Source organism: Phalangium opilio, unplaced genomic scaffold (assembly GCF_054372755.1).
Source record: "Phalangium opilio isolate 3A_F unplaced genomic scaffold, DU_Popi_V2 ptg000024l_1, whole genome shotgun sequence".
NCBI classification, from domain to species: Eukaryota; Metazoa; Arthropoda; class Arachnida; order Opiliones; family Phalangiidae; genus Phalangium; species Phalangium opilio.
Genome location: NW_028324155.1, coordinates 10690465 through 10712091, shown reverse-complemented (window position 1 = coordinate 10712091; position 21627 = coordinate 10690465). Strand labels below are relative to the sequence as shown.

General features: G+C 37.8%; 1 long non-coding RNA gene across 1 annotated transcript; it reads right to left on the bottom strand.

Annotated features, from left to right (window-relative positions):
• Positions 1-9192: 9192 nt before the first annotated feature.
• On the bottom strand, positions 9193-9719 carry LOC149692863 (uncharacterized). Its single transcript, XR_016382571.1, has 3 exons — positions 9549-9719; positions 9439-9492; positions 9193-9346 (listed from the first exon to the last, which is right to left on the bottom strand). It is a non-coding gene; the product is annotated as an uncharacterized LOC149692863 (long non-coding RNA).
• Between the last annotated feature and the right edge of the window lie 11908 nt (positions 9720-21627).

Here is a 21627-nt window from a genome sequence, read left to right as displayed (position 1 = left end):
TCTTACTGAACCTAGCTAAAAATGTCTTTTCGTCTATCCAGCCTCCACACACAAACCACAAACATACACAACCACATATCATAATCAAAAAAGACTTTCGCATTCGTACCTAAAAACCGATTATAACTACCAGAAGTAAAATAATGGACTTGAAGTGAAGAGCTCTAGCATTTTTAATAGATCCTGGCACTAGTGAACAAATTTGAGGATTTAATGCCGCTTCCATCGCGCCTACACTAGAGAGGAAAAAATTGGTGAGTTCCAAAACATTTCCTGCCCCCTTCCCCTCAACCTAAAGCCGCGGAACACGGACGCGGGTGCTTGAATCTAGTTCGGCTGTCTACCGCCGCGAGCGTCTCACGTTTTGGAGGAAAAATTCATAAACCGCTACCAGAGCGCCAACCGTTGGTGTCTTATCAAGAATATTCACTTTCGCCAAGTGAAGAATTTGGTTACCTCGATAAGTACTTCTAGTCCCTTATCCTACTTCTGTAACTACATATACAGGGTGTTTCTGATAAGTCTGCCATAAATCAAGGGGCGCGTTCTTTGGGTCAAACTGAGTGGAAAGTGTCAAAGAACATGGGGTGTACAATAATTTGCAACGAAGATATGGCCCCCCAAACATTGGCCCCTAAAACAAGAAAATATTCGAAAATGTAGACTAAAACAAATTCAGCCTTATCAACTTGTTTAGAAATATGAGACAATTTCAATAGTTTCCCTCTAACATCGTTATTGAACTTTCACCTGGCAGAAGTGTATTAAATGAGTAGAAGTATGCCTACTCTAGTAAAGTAAATTCAAAGTATCATGGTACCTTTCGGTTGGTATTACTTTTATTCTTAACAAGTTAACATGGACGTTACAGGTATTGTTCAAAATGTCCACCAACGGCGTTAAGACAAACATGAACCCGTCTTTCGAAAGATTCTTGGACATGTTGGAAGATTCCTGGCATGTTCCTGATTGTTTGACAACCTTCAATAATTCGTCTTCGCAAGTCTTCCTCATCACGGACTTCATTCTTGTACACGATGTCTTTGAGATGACCCCAAAGATAGAAATCGCACGGATTTAAATCCGGAGATCTGGCTGGCCACGCAACTGGTCCTCCACGCCCAATCCACCTCAAATTAAACGTAGCATTAAGATGTTCTCTAACTGCACGGCTGAAATGTGGGGGTGCCCCGTCGTGCATAAACCACATGTCACGAAGTAATGCTAACGGTATGTCCTCGAGTAGTTCAGGTAAAGTGTCTCTTAAGAACGTGAGATATGCTTCACCATTTAGTCTGGGTGGAAGAAAATGCGGACCTAGTAAATGATTACCGACAATGCCGCACCATACGTTTAAAGAAAATTGCTGTTGGTGACTTCTAACACTAGTTGCGTGTGGGTTTAATTGGCGCCATTCGTGGTGGTTGTGATAGTTCAGAATTCCATCCCGGGAAAAATGTGCCTCGTCGGTTACTAAAAGGACCCGTGGAAATTGATTGTCCTCTACTCTGGCCAAAAACCACTCGCAAAAGTCGATGCGTCTTGGATAATCTGCCGGGTTAAGAGCTTGCACCTTTTGAATATGATACGGGTGAAACTGATGTCCGCGGAGAATTCGCCAGACCAAAACGTGATTAACATGTAATTGTCGTCCAACTTGTCTGGTACTTGTCGAGGGGTCCTCATCGAACATGGCAAGGACGTCTTCCTCGATTTCCTCCATGTCTTCTGGAATGTCTCGCTCTCGAACGTTGTTGGGTTGTACTTGTCCGATGTCCCTCAAGCGCCTGTCAACAGCCTCGAACGTACGACGATTTGGTATGCGTCGTTGCGGAAATTGTTCCTGGTATCGCCGCTGTGCTTCCACTGAATTGCCCTGCGCCAGTCCATACATGAGATGCATGTCTGCATATTCTGCATTGGTATACGCCATACTGTACTACCACACGTTCGTTCGAAGTGATACTGTGACGTTATCAACAACATCGCGTTACTTGATAGCAAACCACCGTTTAGTTTTTACGTTTGCGTCATGACTGTCAGCATTGTTTTTTATTCACAAACGTAAACAATAAACGGTGGTTTGCTAAAAAGTCTTTGGGGTCATCTCAAAGATTTTTTTGACATCGTGTACAAGAATGAAGTCCGTGAATTAAAAACAATGCTGACAGTCATGACGCAAACGTAAAAACTAAACGGTGGTTTGCTATAAAGTAACGCGATGTTGTTGATAACGTCCCTAGGGGCTGACGGGCAACGCCGAGTGCTTTCGCTCCTAGAGTGCTACAAAAATATTAGTCCAATGAGTAAAATCTACCCATTCTTTATATCATTTTGCTGGAAGTTCTTATTACACGTGAGTGACGCTAGTCTCCCATATGAGCCAAAGGTTCATTCTTGTCGCGTTGCTTACTGTTTCTACTTTATATATTGAGCAGCTATTTGGCACCCACTCTAAAACACAAAATGTATTATTTTCTAAAGTTCTCTTACTGATTGCGAACTACAGCAAATGAACGCCTTTTTATCTATGTGTGACGTAGAATGTAGGATTGAGAACCTGGTGACCTTGAAAGTGGCGTTTGTTGTTTGTGAAAATAAACCAAAACCAAGAAGTGTAGTATGGATGATAAGTGGCGAGCATTCAATTCGACGAATCGAATTTGCCATTTGGAGATTAACGAGTATTCGAATCACCAAACGACTATTCAAAAAGAAATTCGAATTACAGGGGTTTTAAATACGAATACAGTTCCCTTAAACCAAGAAATCGTTTGCAAGGGGTTAAATTCGAATAGAAAAGGAGAATTCGGTTCAAAATGGGAGGGACTACTATGGTCATATGACATATCAAGCGGGTTTTTTTGGAATTTCAACGCGATTGCGCAGTTCGCGGTTTGTTTTTCTCTCACGAAATACTCAGTCTTTGCGTGGGGAGCTGAAAGAAAGGAAAAATTCCATTCTATTGGGGAACTACAATATTTTTTTCTGTTAATTTTAAAATTTTCCTAATTGTCGGACACCCAATTTTCAGCCTTCCAATATTTGGAAAACCAGTTGTCGAAACCCAACTGTCGTAGACGTAGAACGTTTTGGGGAAAATGTCAATACAAAAGGGTTTCTTGATGGAGCAAGAGATTCTCGCGACATAAAACTGTTCTTTGTGGTCACAACTAGGGATGTACCGATATGGGTACAGCCGATATATCGGTCGATATTATCGGCCCATAAAAAATATAATTCATGATCTCCATGAATATAGTTTCCAACAGTAGAATCAACATTATTTTACTAGAGACATGTTTCACATCTCTTTCGTTTAATATGGTACCGCTACATATTTTAGCCTTAACCCTCTTCCTTAAAAAATGGTGTGGTCTAAGTTAAATGCTTGCTTGGTTTTTAGTAAAAATGCAGCTCCTTTCTTTGTTCAACAAGAAGTAGCGTTGTAAGCAAACTTATGGACCACAAGTGAAAAGTTCAAAGTGTACATTAGTGAAACCAAACGCATTAAAGAGCGTCATTGTCGACTTTGATTGTTTGTGTGAGTGATGGGAAACTAGGAAAATTACTTACTCATAGTCGTGAACAACGGGATAAAACTGAGATTGTGGAAAACCTTGCATTTTTAAAGGGAAATGCTAAATTGAGGGAATAAATTTGTGTGATGCGTTTCATTAAGTACTAATTGAGCACCATTTAACTTGTCAAGTTTTTCCCAAAATTATCGGTTTACAAGAAGCCGATATTGGCCGATACCGATATGAAAAAGATAGCCCGATATATCGGTGCATCCCTAGTTACAACCAACCTTTCTGTGTTTTCTGTTCACCTGAAACACGACCCATACCATCTCTATACTGTATGATTTCAAACAAAGTTCAGACCCGAGATTTCCTACACCATGGAAAATAAAAGCTGGATGAAGTTACTTTACACAACCAAGACTGTGGTATTAGGCATTGCAATCTTAACCTAGTTAAGATTTTATCCACAGTTCATTGGAAAACTGGTTAGGAAGTTTGTGGTCGGAACAACAACAGGGATAGATTTAATTTTAGAAGTAGGAATGGAAAACGCTTAGTATTTACTTCAGTCCGACTCATAGCCCCTCCTCCAACACGTAATGAAAAGTTTAAATTATCTTATTGTCTCACTTAAACTACGTTTTGTACGCTACTGACGGGGACGGTGAAAAATACGTAATTCCTTTTTACCTCTGTCGCTCTGACCCACCTCTTTTTTCATCCTCCTCCATCTCGTGGAAGGGGATCAGGGACTTTAACGCGCGCACAGATTACTCTGTTCTCCATTCCTACTTCTGAAAATAAATCTATCCCTGGTTGGAATGATTACTTTCTGTAGAGTTTGGGGTTATTAAGCCAAAGAAAAGACGATGAAGTAAACTTAAAGTTTGATTTCACCTGAACAAATTTAGAGCAGTCGTAATTTTTATTCTGAAAAATAATGCGCATCTTGGGGTATTTCAAGATATCATCAAAGTCATTTATATTGCGATCGACATCCACCGTCAATTTGGTCGACAGGTGGGCTTTGAAGACTTCCACAAAAATAAAACAACCGACGAAGTAGGTGGCAAAAATAACCTTCTTGGCAGTTTCGTATTTGTCCGTCAAGTTATTATTGGACGCTCCGAAGGAAAACCGCCGGAGTCGTATCACGAATTGAAGGGTATTCCTCAAGATGCGACACCAAGGCTTCAAATTGAACAAGGCAAGAAAGAGAGCCATAATTATCCACACCTATAAATTTAGAAAATGTTCAGTTAGGACTCGTGACGAGCGAGCCGAGTTCGAGCCGAGGCAACACTTTGGTGGCTCGATTAATTAACGAGCGACCTTTTTTATGGTCGAGCTGACAGGTATCGAGCCACTACGACTCGCGAGCTTAGTCAATGAAATAGTGCTTTCCATTTAGTCCTCTCCACCTATAGCATGACATAAAACGTTTGAAAATTTGCTTTCCCTCGCCTCGACCTGGTGCCTCCGAGATATCTAGGCCCGTGCCTATCGCGAAGCGAGAATATTTTTTAACTAATTTAGTTCGCTGTGTTTTCTCACTTGGGGCCGCTTTTAGTATAGTAAAATAAAAATAAGTTCAGCCTCGTGACCCCGTCGACTGCTACAATATTAGGGCAAGGCATAGACGTAGAGCGGTGAAGCCGAGGTCGCGGATAGGAAAAAAATATTTGAGAAAATTTCCGCAGACCTTTTTTAAACAATCATGCCCAAGAATTAAAGGATAAAAAAGCATAAATAGTGTCGCATCTTCATAGTCAAGCTATCAAAACTTCGGAAAATTTATTGGTCAAAATGTCCAGAGAACCCCTTAGTTTTTTAAAACAATTATGGGACATTTTAATATTTTATTGGACAACGTCCAGGGTCCTGTGCTTATTTCCGGCCCTGGTCCAAAACCAGTTTATTAATTGCTTGGACTAGTTTTTAAATTCAAGAAGTGGTGGTTACTACCACTGATCGTCTGGACTAGTTTATGAATTGCAAATCTAAGTTCTACTACTAAGTTCAGCTAGCTAATTGGACCAAGTCATCTTGCGACTTATTGCCACTTATCTAACGCCTTTACAATGCATAGAGGGGTGGAGAACAAAGGATGGGACCAGTCCGGAGACCCCTCGTCCTTTACTATTTCGTACCTTACGGCCCTACCTAAACGCTGAGAATGCTGGGAGGACTTCGGTGCCGTAAAGGTGGGGGGGGGGTATTGAGGAAACGTAAAAGGTACATGTACGCGAGTAAAAACATGCCTGAGGACGAAAGACTTGAAGGAAGGCGGTCAATGATGTGGTACTCGGCTTCGCTGTAGTAAGACAGCATGTTGTGTTCAAAGTTAAAAAATGGGTGCGTGAAAGTTCGATGATACCGTCCCATGAAGGCCAGACTTGAAAAACTAACACGCGAGTAAATCGGGTATAGATCACCGGACTGAAACCATATAAAAAGAGTTACAAATTTAAATAAGCCATTGATACGGAAAAAAGCCATACTTACCCCTTGGTAAGCATTGGCGACGGGAATGTACGTTATATTTACTCTGAAAATGAACAAAATAATTAATTAAACACTTAGCTTTTATGATAAAATGATTTAGCCTATACAGGGTGTTTGTGAAAAGTCCATCAATAATGAAAGGGCGTATTTACTGGGCCATTTTGAGTCGAAAATGTTCTATGACATTTTGCCGTCCGAGCCACGGTTTTCGAGTTATGATTTGAATATTTTAGGGATGACCACTTCATTAAATTAGCGCTGTCTTAAAATTTCTTAATTAAATTTAAGGGGTCATCCGTAAATTACTCCAATCATAACTTGAAAACAGTGGCCCGGACGGAAAAATGCCATTGAACATTTTCGACTCAAAATGGCCCAATAAACACGCCCTTTCATTATTGATGGACCTTTCAGAAACACCCTGTATAGCAAAATTTACCGGCCTGTAGGATGAAGAAGAAAGTCCATGTAAAGTTTATCTCCGGCATGGTGCCACTTGAAATTAAACGTTTTGGTAACAATGTCGTATTGCTTCTGGAAAAACCAAAATTTCTAAGAAAATGGAATTTGACCAATATTTTAAAATTGCACGGTTTACAGGTGCAAATTTGTGTGGTTATCTTCAAATCTATATCTATATAAATCAAAGTCCTGACTGACGGACTGATAATCAACGCCCAGCCCAAACCGCTTGCCCTAGAAGGCTGAAAATTTGTAGGAACGTTATTCATAAGTAGTAGGCGCGTAATAAGAAATATTTCCCCCCAATCCTCCGCCATCTTAAAAAAGCGACCGGAAATATAAAAAATCTTCTTTATGCAACAAAGTCCGAGTGTTTCAACCGATCCCACAAATATTTAGTACACTGGTTTCCTTTAACCTATAGACGGGCTGAAAGGTCTTTTGGGTTCGATTTGTTGCAATCTTTAAAATGGCGGCCAGAAACTTAAGAACCCTTCTTTATGGAATAATGTCCGCGTGAAAAGTAATAAAAAATGCATCCCTAGGGGCTGACGGGCAACGCCGAGTGCCTTCGCTCCTAGAGTGCTACAAAATATTAGTCATCAGTAAAATTTACCCATTCTTTATATCATTTTGATGGAAGGCCTTATTACACGCGAGCAACGCCGCGGGAATAACAGTTACTATTTTATAATTGCACGGTTTACAGGTGCAAATTTATGTGGTTATCTTCAAATTAAATTTAATTCGTCTCAAGTTTTCATACACGTATGATTGATAAACTAGCTAACCAGGAAGACTTATCAAGTACTTACGAATAGCAATATGACTTTCATTATGGTTCTAGTATCCATGATTAGACTCGGTATATTAATTAAAGAAGATGCGAGCGACAACGAGCGAACCAGAAGAGAATTCTACGTTATATGCAGGATTTGGTTAAAAAAATGATGCGGAGAGGTTATGAAAACCAAATCAATATTTCAGTTCAGATTAAAGCCTTTCAAGCATCATTTCTGTCGCGTGTCTAATCTGAAATTAGAAAACACTTTGCATTAACGTTCGTTTTCTGAAATAGCAGCTCTTTATTTGAACTGTCAATAAATCCAACTATTAGCTTTTTAGCTTATGTATTAACGGTACACTTTGTTTTCGCAATTCGTAAATCCGAACATGACGTTTTCAGAAGTTGGATTTGTTTGCTTCGAACCAATAACGCGAAATGATCTAAGTTGGTCAAAATACAGTAATTGCTTATGACAGTAAGACTCAGCAACAAATAATGCATAATGAAAAGTATACCCGAATATAATTTTAACCCCTTAAAAAGTTGAGTTTTACAAACTAGACCTTAGTGAAGGAATTACGTCCGTCGTTTAATAAAGGAATTACTTTTATCGTTCAGTGAAGGAATTTCGTCTACCTTAAATGTAATTTACTCGACAGAGGTCCAAACTGAAATGGTGCTAATTGCGGCTAATTGACCAACATGATTCATGATCTCTATGCTTCTATGGTCAGTGTATCGAAATAATTTCTCGATAACGGAACTTAGGAACGTAATGAGGCGAGTCGAAGGTTTTTGAAGACGATCGACCCTTTTTTTGTCGTAACAGACAGGAATAATTCTTAATAACGGAAAGGTACAATTTCCAACAATTTGGTTTTCTACATTTTCGCTGCATAGTACAATTCGTTAGGAAGTGGAAATTTAGACCCGCTCGATATTTGCTAGAACCTTGATAATGCATTTTATCCACAAACTCTAAAATATTAAGCAGCGCGACTCGTCGGGCAACGAAATATTCCCTCATCAACCCTTTCTTCCGGGGCTTGGCTAAAATAATTTCCATTTTTCGTGCGTGCTTTTCTTTCTTTTCTTATTTTAGAACATTACGCAAAAATGAGTGCAAATTATTTTGAACAAGGCAACTATCCATTCCGTTTAAACTAAAAGGAGTAGGTAATTTGGTAATAAGAGATGAAATTTTTTAGACAGGAAACAATCCATAGACGAGTCGCTAGGTAAAGTTAAATAAAATTCAGATAACGAAATAGTCCAATTTCCCTCGACGTTTCCTCTTTTTAATGATGTATTCTATCTTGAACGTGTGATGTACCGAACACTTAATGAGTTGGGGACCATAAAAGAACCCTTTTATATCATTTCTTTCCAGATCTAGTAATATTTATAAAACGCAAACAGTATAAAATACTTCCGTGGGCGTGGAGTAGTTGGCTTCGAATCCTTTAGCGAAGGCAGGTTTGAATTTATTAACTCGAACGATATATTAAATTTTCAATTTCGCGGGAATTATTTTCTTTTCTTTCTTAGGTTAAGCGTTAATTTAATAAATATTTTTATAAACTTCATTCGGCGTCATTTTAATGCTGGAATGGTAGACCGAATTATAGCTGTTTATAATACTCTCTATTTGAACTATGTAACGAAAAGTGTTATAATGCGTAAAATATTTATCCATTCTAGTCTTGATCGTTCGATTAAACCTTTCGACAAACGGCACGTGGTGAACATCGGAAGTCATTAAAACAAATTTAATTTTTCGATTTTTAAGAAATTTCTTAACTTTGAAATTAACAAATTTATATGTAGATATTTATATTTTTCCTGGCTGAACTTTGACTAGTTTTATTTTCGTGTTTTGAAGATATATCGCGTTTTGAAAATGGAGGCGTATTTTAAAACCTACTTCATTTTATTTAATTTTGTATACTATATTTTTTCAACAGTAAAATGTTTATTCTCTAATTCTCCATTCGTCGAGACAATTCTGACTTAAATCGAAAAATAAGTAAGAAAACGGATTTTTAGTCCCGTCAGCGAAATTTTCCTGTAAAAATTTCCAAGTACAAGGATTCATTTGCTTATACAGAAAACTAACTTGCATTTTCTCGCGAACAAGTAAAAAGTAATAATACTCACTCTAGCGATGACAATTTTCATGGACATACTGGAGTCATATTCGTTCTTCGTGGTCTTTTGAAAAATGAAATTCATAACAAAATTTAGACAACAGAAATTGGAGACCTTACCTTTTAACATAATTCACCTATCTAAATAAAGGCGTTTTATGGCAATGATAACCTTTTATCACGAGAGTTAGATTTAAGGACGAACATTAAGCATTACAACAGTATTTTCCATGCTATTTTGAAATACGCTAATGGCTCCATGATGTTGCAATATGGATCGATAGAATTGAGTACAACTATATATTTTGCATTATCTTGAGTTTGATGAAATAGTGGCTCTTCATTTAAGTCTTTAAAAATATCCCACTACAAACGTTTTATCATTCGGTTTTTATAGCTTGGAAGAAAAAACCGAAACACAAAACCTTTATACTACGCACATATATAGTAAGTGCTTTTACGAACACGAGAAATTAAGATTGCACCACAAAAACTATACATTAGCAAATGTATACACGAATATTAGGATTTGGCTTGTGAAACAAATCAAATTCACGATAAAAACCGTAATGATTATATTGCAACGTTGTGTTTTTGTAACTATAGAAACGTAACCACACCAAAACCTTTCACGTGAAGGAAACATTTTGTAAATAAAAGAATACAACAAAGCAACTCCTGTATCCACGATCGAAAATCTTAGAATCTCGATTAGGTACAACATAAATTACACAACCTCAAATTGGGTTTTAAACAAAATGATGAGAAAGTTCTTACATAGGTTTCAGAAAATTAGTAAAATTTGCCCTGAAACAGTAAAAGGTAAGTGTTGAAAATTAATTGCATAAAGCACAGATATAAATATTTGGAGTTTGATAGACATGATATTAAACTATCCATTATCTGAAAAAAGGCTTCGTTTTTTTGACCAAAATTTTAAGTCTTGTAATATTCGTTGGACATTTAAAGCGTGGGTGTAACAATGGCCATATAATTTAATCCCCTTATTGAAATAAGGATTAATATGTATTCTGATATCAATGGGAGAACGAAACGGATCCTCTTTCATCGATTAGGTCTAATAAAATAATACCAAAACTTCACAGCTAGAGAACCTATTGATGTTTGATTTCCAAATAAGAAATTATAGCTCACTAAGCTCAAGTTTTCGTAATTTCAAATATTTAAATCTAACAAAACCTATTGTTACTCGAAATTATACAGGGTGATTCAGAGATGTATGCGTTCCTTGCAACAGTAGATTCCTTGCAAATGATTATAAACATTTTATTTAAAATGGCATATCTATCTTTACCAAAACTCCATTGGTACAGAATATTTTCAAGCATGATTTGCACTTTATATTGCTATCAATTGCAGTTCTTCCCGGAAAATGGGGTATTCGAGAATAGTACTGTACAGGGTGATTCAGAGATGTATGCGTTCCTTGCAACAGTAGATTCCTTGCAAAATTTGGAGTCGAATTTTCCTGAGCGGTTTTGGTCTAAACCGAACCGTTACAGAGTTACAAGCCCTTAAACTCCGGGCCCATTTGGGCCCTAATACCCCCTTCAGACGGTTCGTAAAATCTTGGTCTAATAAGAAAGCTTGTTTAATACTCTTGTTACTTTTGAAAAAAAAACAAAGCGATTTTGCTTAAACGAAATTCAGGATTACTGAAGAAACATGCGATATCTAACATTGCCCCTTACTATCTTTCTCAAGCAAGCGTTTAGTTTTAACGTGTCGTCTGAAGAGGGTATTAAACAAGAGGTGAAGAAAAAAGATTAAAATGAGCTATTATCGGTGATTGCCAATTTGAGAAGTTCTTAATTTCAAATTCACATTTTTGCCTCCAAGCTTCCGCTAGAGCTTTCCACCCTCTTCAGACGAAGCATAAAAAGTACTTTCAATAAATTTTTTTTGGATATTTCTTTATTTCGATGTAACAAACGAATTAAATTGAAACAAAGAATTAAATTGCAACAAAAGATCTTCAACGACTTATGAAAGAAGTTGCTCAAAATGAGCACCATTGGCGTTGATGCATGCCTGAGCCCGACGTCTAAAAGACCCTTGCACACTGTTTATCATTTCCGGATGTTCTCGAATGTTCGCCGCAGCATGTTGAATGCGCTCGCAAAGAACGTCTCTTGTTGGCACTGGTGAAAAGTAAACCATGGCTTTCATGGTTCCCCACAAGAAAAAATCCGGTGGATTTAAATCTGGAGAACGGGGAGGCCACAGCACTGGTCCAGCGCGTCCTATCCATCTTCCTGGGTATTGTTCGTTTAGAAATTCCCGAACCGCACGACTGTAGTGCGCGGGAGCACCATCCTGCAGGATCCACATGCGTGCTCGGGTAGCCAAAGGGACGTCTTCCAATCGTTCAGCGTACCTTAGCGCAGCTTCGTTAGACCAAAATACCTATTAAAAGTCATTTTGGACTTATTTTGAAGTATTTAAACGCCTTTAGTTTCCCTGCTGAAGCAGTGAAAATTTATTTGTACTCGGTAAATTATTCTGAATAGATAGAACTTATTAAAGTCCGCAATGGCGAACCGAGCGTTTAATAACTTTACGAATAACGAATACGCGGACATGCATTTGTTGTTAAGGGAATGTAGTGGTAACGCGAACGAAGCTGCGCTAAGGTACGCTGAACGATTTCCTAGGAGACGAGCACCAGACCCTAGCACGTTCCTCAATGTTTATTGACGATTACGGGAAACTGGCGCGGTTAATCGTGGCCTAGGCGTTAGGGATCGCGGTATTGTTCGTGATCGCCAAAAAGACGAGATAATGAACTACGTCATTGAGGACCCAACGGTAAGCACCCGGCAAATCGCTCATTTCACGGGTATACCACAATCCCGCGTCTGGAGAGTTATTAGATCGAACGGACTAAGGCCTTATCATTACCAGCGAGTTCAGGAGTTAACACCAAATGACTATCCACAGCGAGTTAATTTCAGCCGTTGGTTATTACAACGCGACGAAAACGATCCGAACTTCCTGTCAAGCATTCTTTCCATGGATGAAGCGAATTTTTTCCAGAACAGGCATAATAAACCTTCACAATTTGCACTACTGGACTGCAGAAAACCCTCATCTAACTCGAGAAGGAAGTCATCAGCACCAGTTTTCCATAAATGTCTGGGCCGGACTTGTTGGCAACCATCTTGTTGGTCCGTTTATGCTTCCACCACGTTTAACTGGTGAAGCGTATTTGGAATTTCTTCGTCAAGATCTACCTTTACTATTGGAAGACGTCCCTTTGGCTACCCGAGCACGCATGTGGATCCTGCAGGATGGTGCTCCCGCGCACTACAGTCGTGCGGTTCGGGAATTTCTAAACGAACAATACCCAGGAAGATGGATAGGACGCGCTGGACCAGTGCTGTGGCCTCCCCGTTCTCCAGATTTAAATCCACCGGATTTTTTCTTGTGGGGAACCATGAAAGCCATGGTTTACTTTTCACCAGTGCCAACAAGAGACGTTCTTTGCGAGCGCATTCAACATGCTGCGGCGAACATTCGAGAACATCCGGAAATGATAAACAGTGTGCAAGGGTCTTTTAGACGTCGGGCTCAGGCATGCATCAACGCCAATGGTGCTCATTTTGAGCAACTTCTTTCATAAGTCGTTGAAGATCTTTTGTTGCAATTTAATTCTTTGTTTCAATTTAATTCGTTTGTTACATCGAAATAAAGAAATATCCAAAAAAAATTTATTGAAAGTACTTTTTATGCTTCGTCTGAAGAGGGTGGAAAGCTCTAGCGGAAGCTTGGAGGCAAAAATGTGAATTTGAAATTAAGAACTTCTCAAATTGGCAATCACCGATAATAGCTCATTTTAATCTTCTTTCTTCACCTCTTGTTTAATACCCTCTTCAGACGACACGTTAAAACTAAACGCTTGCTTGAGAAAGATAGTAAGGGGCAATGTTAGATATCGCATGTTTCTTCAGTAAACCTGAATTTCGTTTAAGCAAAATCGCTTTGTTTTTTTTTCAAAAGTAACAAGAGTATTAAACAAGCTTTCTTATTAGACCAAGATTTTACGAACCGTCTGAAGGGGGTATTAGGGCCCAAATGGGCCCGGAGTTTAAGGGCTTGTAACTCTGTAACGGTTCGGTTTAGACCAAAACCGCTCAGGAAAATTCGACTCCAAATTTTGCAAGGAATCTACTGTTGCAAGGAACGCATACATCTCTGAATCACCTTGTACAGTACTATTCTCGAATACCCCATTTTCCGGGAAGAACTGCAATTGATAGCAATATAAAGTGCAAATCATGCTTGAAAATATTCTGTACCAATGGAGTTTTGGTAAAGATAGATATGCCATTTTAAATAAAATGTTTATAATCATGTTTTTAAAATCGAAAATTCTAGTATTTGTTACTTTTGGCAATAGTTTGACGCCACATTCAACATTTGAAAGTTTAGCATTAACAAAGATAATAACGACTCCAATATGTAATTGCATTATATTCGCTCCTAAGTTAGCCTTTCTACTCCATCAATGTTTTACAATCATGATTTGTGAGCGATAAAGTAAACAGCTGATACATTTTAGATTGAATTCATACTTGGTCTTTTAGTTCATGATTTTTTTTTATAAATTTAGTTTATGATAATTTTTTATAAATTATGTTTATTTCAAAGTTGTGACCATTGCCAGCTATTTCAGAGTATCGATGTGCTTCTCTGTGTTGGTTTGAGTTTGATTAATTTAATTTTATATTGAACAGGCCCCAAGCCACGGGGGGCACCAGGGAGCTATGCCCCCTAAAAAATATCCTGCCCCCTCAAATAATATATAGCTTTGCCCCTAAATGCCCCCTTATTAATTTCACCTTGACCCTGTGAGGAATATTTCTATTTTGGTATAAACAAATATTAAAAATATTTTGAATTTATATGAAAATATTTTTAACTTTGTGGTCTTCACCCTACTGATAAACTATGATTTTTTAGCTCGAGTTCTTCTTGAGAAATATCCTAGATATGGTTTTTCTTCATCCTTTATTTGTATCTCGGATACACTAGAATTTTTTGCTTTAAGTGTTAATCATTAAGATATATCTCTGGTTTTGCCTTTCAAAATATTTTATTGTCAGGGTAACATTTGCAGCCTCAACAGCCACTTGCAAGGCTAGCTTTCCCGCCTTTCTCGCGTATTTCTTTTCAACGACGAGTTATGTAACATCGTGGTCACATGAATGAAAGAGCAACTTAACTTTGCTAGCCTACAAATAGATCTGACTTGAAATAGAGATTTAGAATTGTTAGAGAGTATATACTGCCGTATACGCCAGTAAATATACGGCAGTTCGTGTGGCGGAGGGTGGGTCCATTACCCCCTCTTTTCATTCGGCGGTGGTAGTCTGCAGGCAGGGGAGGGGCGCATTGCTAGGGGGGTGAAATTGATAACGTCACGTATCACGTGATGGTGTTGACGGGAATTTTGAATTTATTTTTAGTGTATCGGTATGACGTCACGTGACTTATCGATGGTCACTACATTCAGTGTCACTTAACTCTAGTGGTATTGTAGGATATTTTGTACATTTAGTGGACGATTTCTTGGTAATTCTATAGGTTCAGTAGACGGGAAACGCACTCAAAAAATATTTGTGACTTGATATAAAAATGCCTACATTCCTTAAAAAAGTAAACTTTTTTCAATGATGCCTCGCATCACGGAAGGACAAAGAGTCGAAATTATTACTCTAAGGAGACAAGGATGGACATGGGATGCAATCGCTAATCGTGTTGGATGTTCAAGTAGAGGTGCTCGTTACACGTAATCACGATATGAAAGATTCCAAAGGGTTCAAGTAAGGTTTTGCTTAATATTTGCCTTTGGTTTGATTATATAAGGTTAGAGATGTAGAAAGTATAAGGTGGTTCCCCTACGTGTAGGATTTAGATCGACGTGGTAGACCGATCGCCGGCAATGCCGGAGAGACGAGGGCACTCATCAGGGACGCCAAGAACAACGAATTTCTTGCAATCAGACCTTTAAGAGATAGGTGGCAAAACAACACTGGTGTCACGTTACGCCAACAACCGTTTTGGTCCAAATTAAAGAAGGCGGGAGTAAGGAGACGAAGGTCGGCTAATGAGCCTTTTCTCACGCCAGCCCATAAGCGCGCTCGTCGGGAATTTTGCGAAGAAATGCTAACTTGGCCACGGGAAAACTTGGAAAGGTTCATTCTCTTTTCCGATGAAAAAGTAAATATTAACTGGGTAACTTCTTATGCTAATTTCAATTAATTTTATTCTTGTTATTTTATAGTCCTTCCAAAGTTCGCCATCGTCGCCGGTGGTGTGGGTCACGAGGACCACAAATCAAAGATACGACCCGAACTTCGTCAATCATACGAAAAGGAGCGGGCGTTTTAGCGTCAACGTTTGGGGATGTATTGGCGATGGCAGGGTCGGCATTTTGCACCCAATTGAGGGACGTCTAAACGGCCAGTCCTATATTCAGATTTTGCGGAACTCCATGCTTCCCTCTGTGGCCGCTATTTATGACGTGGAAGACCAAAACCGGTAAGTATATTAACATTAATTCTATGGAATTTACTGACTTATCACATAAATATTTCAGAATGTGGTTCCAACAGGACAACTGCCCCGCACACAATGCCCGAATTTTGGCCAATTTCTTGGACCACGAAGGAATTAACGTGTTGGAATGTCCATCGCACTCGCCAGACTTAAATCTCCTTGAAACCATGTGGGCACATATGGCAAACAACATGGAAAAGAGAATTCCGGACACTCGAGAAGATCTTCTCAAAATGGGTCTTGCGGCATACAACGCTTTGCCACTTGATTTCATCCGGAAATTATGTGTGTCCTTTAGGAAAAGGCTACGAATGGGTTTGCGCGTGAGGGGCGATTCGCTGCCGTATTAATTAAATATTGATCAGTTTTTTCGGTTTACAAATTGATTTTTGCTAAGCGGTTTATTTTTGTTTGCCAAATTGATGCAAAACGGTTTAATCTAGTTAGCCTTCATTATTGCTAAATATTTGTTTTCAAAAATTCATATGTTACTTTTTCTCGCTTTTGATTTATTTATAAACGCACGTTTCCATATGGTAACAAACAGAAAAATAAAAGAATATTTAAAACCAATTTGCAGATTTCGATTCCCATATTTATCGTTTGCATGTCACATTCGAATTTACGTTATCCCTTCATGTTCCGCAGGATCTAACTGGCACTACCCCGACTCATCTAACATATAACAGTCTATTTTTTCTCGCGCCGCCCGTCCGAATTCACTTTCCGTGATTTTTTAAACGATTCTTCTACCAGTTATAAGACCTATCTGCTTAGTGAAACATCCAGGAAATATCTCTGAATGATTTTAAAAATCAAAATAGATTCTGATTTCATCGATAATTTAAAACTGGCACCTTCGGCCAATAGCGTAACGCCCTGGCCAGCCTTCCAGTTTTAGGGTGTCGATTTGCCGTTTTATCTGCAGGTTCTTGTATAGGTTGGGCTTAGATTCAAATTTAGCCACCGAGGAGTAATTGTCACTAAGGGGAAAAAATTGCAAAAACGTTATTGGCTACCGCCCGTTGGTGTATTACCCGCAACGGGCTTTTCTTCTAGTAGTCCATAATTCGACGTAACCTATATGGCCATTTAAACGTCACTCGAATTATTTTCACAAACACTGATAAGTCGTGAAAGAACGGTGCAATCTGAAAAATGTTAACACTTTCTTATTTTCACCTTCCCTCCATGAAGGCCGCTGAAGAACTCTACGATATATTTTCCCAAACCAAATGGCGCCTAGGCAAAACCCCGCCTCAAACACTCTCCTTTCCACCTGAATTGAAATAGATGAGGCGTCGTATTCAATAGCTCGATCCATAAAGTCCTGTCAAAGACATAGCACGGAGGCTGTATCCTATTCCTTGTTGGACGGAAAACCTCTCGTAATCTATATAGTCCAGTTTTTACGGTAGTTATTGTAAACGTGGCTGCCAGCGCCAGTCATGAGCTAAATATTTATGTAGTCTGCTGATTCTGCTACGCGAACTAAGCCGTTGATTCTTTGAAAAACTCCCACACCTCAGCCGAGCCACCCACTTCTCAAAATCCGGGAAATTTGGAGATTTAGTTGGGAGCAATTTTCTTGGGAAATACGCTAAATATGCTAGGATCAGGTTTTTTCGTCGATTCCCCTCTTGGTTGGACATGGGGGGGGCCTTCTGCAGGATTTTATGGCTCGAACAATTTGCCAGAAAGGCATTTTGATTAATGCATGCTTCCCACTCCCGAAATGTCTGTAGGTTTATTTAATACAACGTCATGAAATCCGTTCTGACCGCTTGTTCTCGAATGGCTTCTCAAAATGCAAGAATAATTTCGTGTAACGTCATTCATTGGTTTCTAAGCAAAAGACTACAGAAACAAATAACAACAATTACACCGTTTAAGTATCCCATTAATATTATAAAAAACTATAGTGCACCTTTTCGAAGCATCACCAAATTAATAGGAGTAAAAACCCTGCATGCGAGAATTCTAGGCATTGCGGTAACGCTTTGCACTTCCACACTGTGTGCAACTTGGGACATTCTCAATGTTATGATTTTAAATAAACTATAATATCTCGCAAACTATTAAAGATACTAAGAAAATATTCACACCTTTTAAATATAAATCGACCCTGATGATGCCAAAAATCATATTCATTTTCTCCAAAACTTCATAGTTGAAAAGATTCAACATTTCAGATTTTGGACATTTTGTGATTTTTAATGCACGTGCTTCAACCTTTATCAGAAACCTGAGTCTCGTTTGATGGTAAACCATATTATTTATGATAGTTTCAAGTATCATATCACTGTGATTAACGGTCTTTGAATTATTGAACAATTTCGGAAAAAAATCAACGGGCAAAGACTTTTCTAACAGATTGTACTTGTGGGTGCTTGTAGGTACTTATGGATACTTGTGGGTACTTGTAGGTACTTGTGCGTACATTTCAATTCCCTTATCCCTGTCCCAACCCCCGCGACTTCCAACCACTAGCATAGCTCACTCGATCACGCTCTCTTTTCCCCGGCTACATATTTTGAAGATGGCACTTTTTAGGCGTATTAACAATCTTGGATCATCTTTCTGAACTTTTAGGGTAGCCCTGACTATATTTTGTTTAAGGTTTTTAGCTTAATATCAAACAGACGTTAGTTTATGCTACAAAAAAGTTTGAAATTGACAATCTCGGATCGTCTTTATGAAGTTTTAAGGATATCCGAATTTCATATTGGGCTTATGACAATTTTGAGCTTAATATGTTAAACGGACATAAATCAGCATTTTTAGAAAATTTTTAAAATTGTCAATTTGGTCCTATTTCTGGAATTTTTGGTCCTATTTCTGGAATTTTTAGGGCGGGGGGGGGGGCGCCTCGCGTTTCAATAAATGATTGTAAAAAATTGTATTATGTTAATTACAATAAGAATACAAACTTTTATTGATTTACGTTTATTTTGATGTATCATTATTAATAAATGTCTGATTGAGCTAAAGTTATGGTCCCCTTTATACATGTTTCTGCTTAATGCAGATTTTGAAAATTTAAAACAGTTTCTTAACATTCTTAATTAAAATGAAGACTGAAGGAACAGATATTAATCAAAAATGTCTTGATTAGAATCAAGACCTAAAAAGTATCGATAAGACTGAGGTTATCTCATGTCTGAAGGATCAGATATTAATTTTTCTTTTTAATTGAAACTTAAATGCATGCTTAAGAAAAAACAACGTTCCATTACCGTTTTCCGTTGAAATAATTTTTTTTACTGGTAATCAATTTCAAAAATTTACTTATCTCGGCTTTTCGACCACAATTCCATTCCCCGAAAACATTTTATCATTACACTAATTACTTTTGGGAGATAACGTGTCAAAATAACCTATAAAACAATAAAAAACTGTAATAGCGGTCTGTTTAGCCATGGGAACAACCTTTTAAAAGTTGCAAGGACTATATAACCTTTCGAGACTAACAGGACCTGAGCAAACTATAGCCTAACCTGCTACTAGTACGACCAGGGAGAATTGATGTAAACTGGAGTTGAAATTTCATCATGTGCGACCCTGAAACTCTCCCATACTCCCAGTGTGTGTAGAACATAATTTTTTCTCTGTTATCTGCCAAAATCAATCTTTCTAGGTAGTGCCGCCTCCTCACTTGAATTTTTCATGATATATTAAGGTTTGAACGAACAAAATTCTAGATTACTATTTTTACTACCATGTCCCTCTGCTACCTTGAAGCAAACTTTCCTCTCTTTTTGCTGCTCATTACCGGTGCCATTTGCTTGACTTTCAGTTCGTTATAACTACTATCATGAGTTAATTTATTTCAAACCAAAATATAAAAAATGGATTCTTTTTCCTTTTGTGCTACTTAGAATTTTCAAATGTATATAACGTTGTGCCGTGCCATATCAAATAGTCTCTAACCATTGTAAGAAACTAGAGAGAGAAATTGGGCAGTAACACTGATCATGCCCTGAACTATGAGAAAGAACAATACGACGGTTGACTAAAGTACACTTGATATTACATCATTTTGCAAAACCGCGAGTAAACACCTTACTGTCCCTATGGAATTTGGCGCCATTGGTTTTAGAATAATCAAAATGTACCACTGCGAAGCGTGCCGGTCTCCAATGGGGATGTAACGTCTTTAGGAACATTTTTAAACGCAAAACCCTTACAAAAATCTTCTTAAGAACTCTTAAGAAAATTCCTTGGGAAATTTCTTTGGAAATCCTTAAGGCGTTCTTTAGGAAATTGGGGAATATTGGCCTCTTTTTCTTTGGAAATTACTTTGGAAATATCTTTGGAATTTTCTTGGGAAATATCTTTGGAATTTTCTTGGGAAATATCTTTGGAATTTTCTTGGGAAATATCTTTGGAATTTTCTTGGGAAATATCTTTGGAATTTTCTTGGGAAATATCTTTGGAATTTTCTTGGGAAATATCTTTGGAATTTTCTTGGGAAATATCTTTGGAATTTTCTTGGGAAATATCTTTGGAATTTTCTTAAATATCTTTGGAATTTTCTTGGAAAATAGCTTTGGAATTTTCTTGGGAAATATCTTTGGAATTTTCTTGGGAAATATCTTTGGAATTTTCTTGGGAAATATCTTTGGAATTTACTTGGGAAATGTCTTTCGAATTTTCTTGGGAAATATTTTTGGAATTTTCGTGGGAAATATATAGAGAAAGTTGTGGGTTAAATTAATTTAGCCACTTGAAACGAGGATAGTTCTCATATGCAGAACTATATCCTAATACAGGGAGTGTAGTTCTTATATGCTGAACTACACCCCTTATAGCGAGGGAAGTTCTCGCATGCAGTGTGAAATTGCTTATAAAGTCAGACATTTAATCGACTTAAAAACCTCCGTAAACGGCAGAAAGTTTTAACCTTGTGCAATTGTATGGGGTACTAAATGGGTTTTGGAGGCTTTAATGACAAAGCAGTAGATACAGACGTTGTTGTTAAATTTAATAATGTATATTCACCGAGAGTTTTTCGAGTATCAGAAACGCGTTGAACCTAATTTTCTCTACAATGTTTTTTAAAAAATATTTATTTTGGACTCTAATTACGCTAGAAATAAAGATAAAACATGCCATAAGAGAATTAAGCAAAAATTTCGACTGACAGCTTAGATTCCCTGTAAATCTAAACACAACGATTTTAATTACTCTTATTTTACTTTTAATCTATTTTATCCTTTACATAAACGGATGATTAAAGGCAAAAAAAAACTAAAAAAAAAAAAATAAAAAAATAGGTAAATATAACATTCCATTTCAGCGCTTGCTGAGCCTTAGCTACGGGACAAGCCTTCGTGAAACGTTTTTAATTTTATTAACCATCAAGTTAATGTCTATCTAGGAAAACTTTAGCTAAACAATTTGGGTAAAAATATTTTGATAGGCATGTAAAGCATAATTTCAATATATCTGGCCATTTGAAATTCATCTCCAAAATTCTTAACTAATTTCTTTGGGAAATAAACCCTAGACTTTCTTTGGAAATTTATCTCAAGAATGCCTTACTTTGGAAAATAAACCTTAAACGTTCTTTGGAAATTGATCTCAAGAATTCCTAAAGAATTTCGTAAAATATTCC